Here is a 9,554-nt window from a genome sequence, read left to right as displayed (position 1 = left end):
TATCCTTAACATTTTAGGATAAAGGTATGTCTCCTGGTCTATCTTAAAATTTCCATTTTTGATCTTTATATTATCTTTTTATCAAGTTTACTAACTTAAGCATCGGAGGGGTGTTAGCCAGGCTAACACCCACCCCTCATCAAGAGTTCAGTATTTTGCATGTATCCTAAGGATACATTATCTTGACAACAGTTTGAGGCTAATCACCTCCCACACGAATAAGATATCATTGATATATTCTAAGTTTTAAAGGTCTTCACCTTTCTAACGAATTGGGTAACACCCCGCCTGGAGCGCACGATGTTCGACTATAGTTCGAGGCTGCCGGCCCAGACCAACTGATAATCCGGTTGTTGTTGGCTATAGATTGGATTCTCAAGATAAGTGGCAGACGTGTCACACATACGTTACTAAGGTTTATAACATTTTCATGTTATCTAAGGTTTCGGCGTTTTCATGTCGCTCACGTTTGGGATTTTCCCCAGTTTTATCTAAGGTTTAGACATTTTCATGTCTCTCAAGTAAAGGACTTGTCGCAAGTATAACAGGTTTACCCCAGTAAAGGCTTTATCTCCGGTAAACAGGCTTTATCGCTAGAATTATCTAACTTGGTTTTGATAGATCGGAGATTGGCAAAGTCGCTAAGCGTAAAGATGTCACAGAGTTGTTTTCAACTTAGCAAGTTCCAAAAGCATGACCCATAAAGACTCAACAACTGGGGACATCATATGTAAGCTTGTTAAGTTTATACCCATTTGATCTAATTATTGAATGACACATCATTGTCATACATTTGGAATTCATATTTATGCCAACTAGAAGACCAACAGATTCAAGATGTGAAGACGACAAAGCTCGAGACAAGGGGAGTTTGTTGATACATAAGTATTCTTCTCGTTCTTTTTTTTTATCTAAGATTGTACTAGATTTAAAGTATAGGGCTTGATTTTGTAATTTATGTAAAGTGTCATTCGCTATGGTTTGTAGCGAATGAGCACTGTTTTGGATCATCATTCATTAGGGGATGTTAACGAATGAGTTGATAACGTATAAGGCCATTCGCTAAGGGATGTTTAGCGAATGGTGTGGCAAATGTGGCTCATTCTCTATGCCTGTATAGCGAATGAGCCTATCTTGTAAGGCCCCGTTCCCGGTAGCCCTACTTTGGCGTTGAATTTACTCATAAACACAGTTCTAAAATCAGAGTTAATTAAAACCTTCGTGGAATAATTAAACATTCACCATCATATTACAAAAACAGCAATTCTTATCTTAAACAAAAGTTGAATTGTCTTAACATAACATCACAATTCATAACACTTCTTTTCCAAGATGCCAGTCTCTCCAGTCCCTGCCATGTGTCCCTCCTCACGCTAGCTGCCTCAACCTATTTGCTTGCGTGCATACTAAAAGTCAGCTACGCTGAGTGAGTTCTAGTTTAACAGTTTACAGGATTATTCTTACACATTCTTTCGTTTACATACAAATATTATTTGTACTACCCTTACATTATTCTTACACATTCTTACAAACACACAATTATACATACACTCTTGCACAGATATTATAAGGGTCTGCCACCCGACTTCTTGCACCAATATCGTAGAGTCGGCCACTCTATTCTTGCCCAGGTATTAGAAGGGCCTACCACCCTGACTCTTACTATTTTTTCCTAGGTATTAGAAGGGCCTGCCACCCTGACTCTTACTATTCTTGTCCAGGTATTAGAAGGGTCTGCCACCCTGACTCTTACTTCACATTCCTTCTAGATTCTTACAATCATGTTAAGTTAAAAAACTAACATATACAAGTTCTAACCTCTTTCATTCTTACATTAATCATTTACATTAATCACATAAATATATATCTTTCTTTCATTCTTGCATTAATCATTCACGTTAAGTACACAAGTATATATGTTACTATTCTTACAATTATGCACACAGCCCCGAAACCATCTCAAAGAGAAATGGGGCTAGAACTCACCTGGAGACGATTTTCTCACCGTTAATAGTAATGCCCCTCCTTAGCTGTGCACGGCTAATTGTACAATACATTACGCGCGTCAATTATCCATTACTATTACTTCTTACATCTAAGTTAATTAAAACTGAAACTAACGGGGGTCCGGGGACAGCGCCCCTGGTAGCGGGGTCTAGGGGCTGCAGTCCCTACAGAAAAATTTTATTTTAGTTAATAGGTCCTTTAACAAAAATGCATCAGAAAATTAATTTCGTGGAATTTCGCTTCGCATGACTTTTTCGCCTCACATTACTTTTTCGCTTCGCATGACTTTTTTCGCTTCGCATGGTCATGCGATGCGAAATACTTATTTCGCTTCGCATGGCTGTGCGATGCGAAATATTTATTTCGCTTCTCATGGCTGTGTGATGCGAAGTCGACTTATGCGAAAATAACCTTCTTTTCATTACTTTTGCCATTTTAAGCCAAATTGCTCCGTAACTCATCCTTAGGACTCGATTTTACCCTTTCTATGGGTTTTGGGTCGTACCAACTTTGTATACCCGTGTTTTATGAGGTCCGAACATCACCTTTTTGTCCTATATCATACCCGTGAGGTTATAACTCACCAAGTTTATGTTTTTCTTACATCTTACAACTCGATCTACTAAGATATCGATTTGCATGTCGAAATCAACCACAAAACTTAACCTTGTTGGCCAAAACTCACATTTGGCTTCGGGTTCGGTTCGGATCCGGACAACTCGAGGATCTGGACGTGTTCTTGTTGTTTGAAGACACTTGAACACCAAGATCTTCCTTACTTTAGCCCGGATTCGGATTCGGGTCTTGAGAGAAAGTATGTGTGTGTTCTAGGGAGTGTGTGTGTGTGTGTGTTGTGGAAAGAAAATGGTGAAAGGATGGGGGGATGGCCTTATATAGAGGACTATGGACCCCACCACCCACTTCATTTACCAAACCCAATCCTTATCCAAATATAAAATTGAATTAAACGAACGACACACACGCAACAATAAATTCTCTTTTATTGTAATCTCGTAATACGAATGTTACATATCTCATATATGTAATTATTTCTTTATTAAGAGTTCCGTATTATTATTGTAATCCTATCGTTACTCTGTCAGAATTCACCCTCAACACACAAAGTTAAACACAGTTAACCTAATCAAATTAATCGATCATATTAATAGACTTGATCCGGCTTTAAAAAATCATGATGATTCTTATCATGCATTCTCAGCTTCAGTTTTAGAACATATGATAATATCATCGATAAGAGATGTAAAACCTAAAACCTATTGGGAGACCTAGTTATGAAAAGAAATCATAAAATGACTGGTATGGACTCATGCGAGCTACAGATATAAGACCTATTGGGAGACCTATTCAGAAAAGAAAAGTAAGCATAAATGATTTATTAGTAGCTACCATTGTTGTATCGTCTAGCTTACTACAAAAGAAATGTTGTACCTGAAAATCATAAACAAAGAATAGCTTCGTAACGATCTGACAGATACAAAGATTTGATCAATAAAGATCCAGAATTCAAAAGTTAAACTGAATAATAGAATATTCAATATTAGGATAAAGAACTCTATTACAAAAATATATAAAAGGATAAGTGAGTCCTATTAAAAGTTTGTTTTTGTACATAGATATTTTTGGTGTCAAATGACATATTCACCAGCATTAACGGACATACGTTTTCAAAGTATTTTACAGATTATACAAGGATAGAAGGATTATCAAGGATAGATTGTCGAAAGCATGTTAACTTTTAGGCAACGCTGGAACCTTGTTGCTATATTTTGTACAAACTGTTTGATGACATGAAAAAAATGTAAATGATTGTTTTTATACAATTTTTGTAGAAATAAAAATGGGTATCTCCCCGATGTTTTAATAAAAAGAATATTTTAAAGACTTCCGCTTAACCTCGGACATATTATAACACGGTACCAACTATTGGTCATATGTCTAGGCCCTTGAGGTTGGGTTTGATAGACATCGTCATAGGTATGGAATTGTTATTCAATAACTAAGCCCGTATCTTATATGATAAGAAAGTAATTGAAATCTGTACAGCTGTTGAAAAGACTATCCCAGTAGCTGGAGATAAAGACAATGGTCACGTCAGCCTGATTTCAATTATTAAAGCTAATAAATGCTAGCGTAACAGATACTTTGCATTCATAACATACATGATAAAGGAACACAATGAAAAGAAATTAAAAGACGTACCAATTGTCTCATAATTTCCAAATGTACTCTGGGATTGCAAGAATACCACTGGAGCATGAAGCTAAATTCAAGATAGATCTAGTACCAGGTACAACACCAATTACTCGATCCCGAACAAACTAACCTTGACCTAAATAAAAAAATAATTAGAAAAATAGTTGGATGAGTTGTTAGAAAAATGATGCATGTTAGGGCTCGGATTTTCAGTATCCTAGGCAAGCAGTATGTTCAGGGTAACTTCAAGATATGGTATCTTCCAAGGTAACAGGTATCCAAAATATATTGTATAATTAACAAATTGTTTGTTGTCTTTCCTTGTTTACCAGGTCAAGAGATTTATCATGATTCCCTGAAGACTCAAACTTGCAGTTAATAGGACGTTTTCAAAAAGGAAAATGTGCTTAATGGGGGAATTAACGGCTAATTAGATTTAGTCTTTTATTTCCTAAATTATAGGCATTATTGTTAGCTTCTTTTAGTTATAAATAGAGCAACACCCGGATCAATTCACAAACACTCTTAGCACACGAGACTTACTAGTACTCGCACTCTGTAATCACGATCCAGTTGAAGCTCCACCTTGTAATCGATTTGTGTTAGTAATAAACTGGTGGTGATAGTTTTCACCACCCGGGGTTTTTTTCTTGTTATCCTCAGGATAACGGGTTTTTTCCTCGCAAAAAATCTCCGTGGTCTAGCATTTTTACGATTCATTTCAAACAAGCACCAAGTCCCATTTACTAATTTGGTTACAAAATCACCTTTGTCAATTTTTGACCAAAACAATTTGGCGGCCCCCGTGGGGCTATCGATGCTTTAATCCATCAAAAACCGTGTGTTTCATTCTCAATTACTTTCATCCCTTTGTCATGGCCTCACAACCAAAAACCAGCTCCATTTTTGCTCCGGTGGTCACCACTTCTTCAAGTGTTAACCTGGTCCTCCACCCGTTCCAAAGAAGACCACTCAGCCCAAAGGAGAACTTCCGCCATACGCGGGATCCTCTACACTGGTAGATCCGGGTTATCTCTAACAATGACATTTTTGCTTTGATGAAACAGGTCAAAACTCACATGGAGCAACAAGAGAAGACCAACTCAAGGCTATTTAAGGAAATTGAAGGGATCAAGAAAAAACCAGGGCAGGAGGCTACTCCAATCATGCCCAGGGCTCTTGATTTTGGTCCTCCAGGATCATCTATCCGTCGGAATCCAGGATCCTAAGGGGCACAACCAACAAGGACTCCGTCTCAGTAGCAGTCAGGATACTGGGCAACCTATCCTCCTGTATCCTTGGAGTTACCCAGACCAACGAGGCTAGAATCCTTCAACATGCAGCCTCGTTCAACCATGCCAGCCGGCATATTCTTGTCAAGATCTCCAGTGGTGTCCTCTGAAGTGCATGTTGGAGATGATATCCCTATGCAGACGTCACTTTATTCTTAGAATACCCCAATGGAGGAACTAGTCGTCAAGGCTCAGGATACCAGAGACCTAACCACGATCTCGGTAACAGTTTCCTTAATGCTAATTTATACACTAACTGTGGATCTGTGCAGGATAAGGGGATATCCACCGAGATAACCAGGGAATTACAGAAAATGAAGGATATGATTTCCAATATTCCCGGGATAATCCGTCCCATAGCTGAAGTCTCGGCAGGCAGTCACATATTATCCAGATTCGCGTGGCCTATATGTGACATGGAGATCCCCAGAAGTTCCAGACGCCCAGCATGAAGCTGTACGATGGCACTACGGATCCTGCGGAACGCGTAACTCAGTACAGAGAAAGGATGGAGATCAACCCCATCCTCATTGACATCAAGGAAGCTTGTCTATGCAAGGGGTTTAGTTCAACATTGACGGGGACGGCCCTCAAATGGTTATTAAGTATTCCTTTCAATACTATTACTTCCTTTGCTCATCTGATTAACTTATTCAATAATCAATTTTCTTGTAGTAGATCTTTTGAGGAAATGACAGGTGACTTATATAGAATTGTTCAGCCTAATAATGAATCCCTAAGGGATTACATAACTAGATTTAGCAGGGAAGCTTTGGATATCCCCAACCTTGACATGGCGGCTGCTGTTGAAGCCCTTAAGATGGGGTTAAAGAAGGATTCACCCTTCAATGACGATCTTGTCATGACTCCATGCAGGAATCTTGATTAAGTCAGAAACAGGGCGTTAAGATACATCCGGCTAGAGGATGATAAGAAGGCTCATGGAAGTTTGGTTATCCCGAAGTATGAGTCTACCAACAGGAAGTCAGACCCTCCATTGAAGTTCTCTAGGCCCAAGCCTTATTCCAAACAAGATACCTCCAGGATAAACGTCGTGGAAGAAGACGAAGATGATGAGGAGTATCCTAAATTCTCTTAATATTGTTTTAATATTGATATTGGTGGTGTAATATGTGCCATGCAGGATTTAGGTGACAAGGCCAGTTGGCCCAAGAAAAATGAAAAGCCTGGATCCAGCAAAAACAAGTCCAAATGGTGTGTGTTCCATGAAGACTTTGGCCATCGCACTGACGATTGTATAGCACTTCGGAAGGAGATAGGATACCTTCTCAGCAAAGGACACCTGAAGGAACTATTTGGAAGAAACAAAAAGAAGAGTCAGAATCCTGTTAAGATACCTGAAAGGGAACCTTCTCCACCACCCGGAGCTAAGGTCATATCCTTTATCTCAAGAGGATCTGACATCTGTGGAACCTCAAATTCAGCCGCTAAGAAGCGTTTCAAAGAAACGAAGATGGACAACAGAGAAAGACCTCTCCGCACCTCCACTCTGACGACTCAAAGAATCATATCCTTCGATGAGAAGGATATAAGTGACTTTGTGGATCCCAACCATGATGGTTTGGTAATTACTTTATGTATAGCTAACTGTTTTGTGCACATGACACTCGTTGATGGAGGAAGCTCTGTGAACATTATCCAGATGGATGCCTTGAAGAAAATGGATATCCCGGAAACAGAGATTATCCCAAAATCCTCAGTCCTTGTAGGGTTCAGTGGCAAGAACAAGGATACGTTGGGAGAAATCAAACTTCCAATATATATTGAGGGAACTAACTCCCTACAAAAGTTTTGTGTTGACTCATTGTCTTGTTATAATGTGATATTAGGCAGGCCGTGGATCCACAGCATGAAGGCAGTACCCTCAACTTACCATCAATGTGTGAAACTTCCAAGCCCATGGGGGGTCATCAAGATTGAAAGCGATCAGCAAGATGCTAAGGAATGTTATGCTTCATAGATGAAGTGGACTACAAAGCCTACTCAAGCATAGCAATTACAGAAGCAACCAGGGGAGGTCCTGCAGGCTAGAGGCCAAGAGGTGAAGGAAGTATCCCCAGATCCTCAGAATACCGAGATCAAAGTATTGTTGGGATCAGATATGCCTGAGGATATCGAACAAGGATTGGTATCCTTCTTAAAGAAAAGAGCCTCTACCTTAGCCTGGAAACATGAAGATATGGCAAGTATCTCTAAATCCATAATTACTCATAAACTTGGTATAGATAAATCTTTCAGGTCGGTACATCAAAAGCGAAGGAAGTTTGCTCTTGAGAGAAACGTTATCATACAAGAAGAAGTGCAAAAGCTGCTTAAGACCAAAATGATAAGAGAAGTCCACTATCCTAGATGGTTGGTCAATCTAGTTGTACTCCAAAAGAAGAATGGAAAGTGGAGAGTGTGTGTGTGGACTTCACAGACCTGAATAAGGCCTGCCCAAAAGATCCATTTCCACTCCCACACATTGACTCAATGGTGGATGCAACTGCTGGCCACGAACTGCTAACCTTCATGGATGCATCCTCAGGATTTCAACAAATTCAAATGGAGCCTTCAGATCAAGAAGACACAGCCTTCATGACTTCCACAGGTATATACTGTTATACTACAATGCCTTTTCGACTAAAAAATGCAGGTGCAACCTCCCAGAGGCTAGTCAACATGATGTTCAAAGACCAACTGGAGAACACGATGGAAGTCTACATAGATGACATGGTGGTAAAGTCAAAGAAGGCTGAGGATCATCTCAAAGACTTGGCAACAGCATTTGATATCCTGGATGAATATAACATGAAGTTGAATCTAGCCAAGTGTCATTTCGGAGTTAAAGAAGAAAAATTCCTTGGATACATGGTCACCAAAAGAGGAATAGAAGCAAGCCTTGAGCAGATCAAGGCTATCCTGGATATCAAATCGCCAAGAAACGTCAAAGATGTCCAAAGGTTGACAGGAAGAATAGTGGCTCTCAACAGATTCATCTCGAGATCTTCAGAGAAGTGTAAAGACTTCTATGATATCTTGAGGAAGAATCAAAAGTTCGAATGGGGAGAGAAGCAAGAAAGAGCATTGGTATCCCTAAAGGAATACTTGTCCTCAGCACCACTCCTGATGAAGCCAGTTGACGGTGAACCATTATCTTTGTACTTAGCTGTTTCGGGAAGTGCAATAAGTGTTGTCTTGGTCAAAGATCATGAAGGCCAATAACATCCAATATATTATGTAAGTAAAAGTCTACTAGAAGCTGAATCCAGGTATTCTTATCTTGAAAAGTTAATTTTAGCACTTATAATGACTTCTACTAAACTAAGACATTACTTTGAAACTCATGTTATTCATGTAAAGACTAATTATCCTATTAAAGCTTGTTTGAGGAAACCAGAAATGTCAGGTAGGATGGAAAAATGGGCTGTAAAACTTAGTGCATACGATATCTTGTATGCGCCAAGGACAGCCATCAAATCTCAGGCACTTGCCGACTTTGTAGCTGATTTTAGCCAGGACATACTCGAAGAAGTAGAAAAAGAAGTTCAACAGTTGAAGGTCAAGGAGAGTTAGACCTTGCATACTGATGGTGCCTCCAACATAAGAGGAACAGGTCTAGGTATCATTCTAAAATCGCCACAGGGGGACATTATACCTCTATCTATATCTTATGAATTTCAGGCTACTAATAATGAGGCTGAGTATGAAGCCTTAATAGCTGGTTTGCAATTAGCTAAAGATATGAAGGTCAGGTATCTTCAAGTTTATGTTGATTCATTATTATTAGCTAACCATTTTAATAGCTCTTATGCAGTAAATGCAGAAAACTTAGCGAAATATTTAGAAATAGTTAAGCAATTAGCTATGTGTTTCGAAACATTTGATATAGTACTAGTACCAAGAGAAGAGAACACTGAAGCAGATGCCTTAGAAAATTTGGCATCAGCTCTCAAGATACCATATGATATCAAGATACCCATCGTTCATATTTTGACTCTAGCAACAAAGGAGAACCACGAAGTCATGGAGACTTCAGAA

This window comes from Bidens hawaiensis, unplaced genomic scaffold, assembly GCF_021521415.1.
Source record: "Bidens hawaiensis isolate Kalapana, Puna unplaced genomic scaffold, B.hawaiensis_p1.1 tig00029902_1, whole genome shotgun sequence".
Taxonomy (NCBI): Eukaryota; Viridiplantae; Streptophyta; class Magnoliopsida; order Asterales; family Asteraceae; genus Bidens; species Bidens hawaiensis.
The sequence above is the reverse complement of the archived record's forward strand: the minus strand, read 5'-3'. Positions refer to the sequence as shown.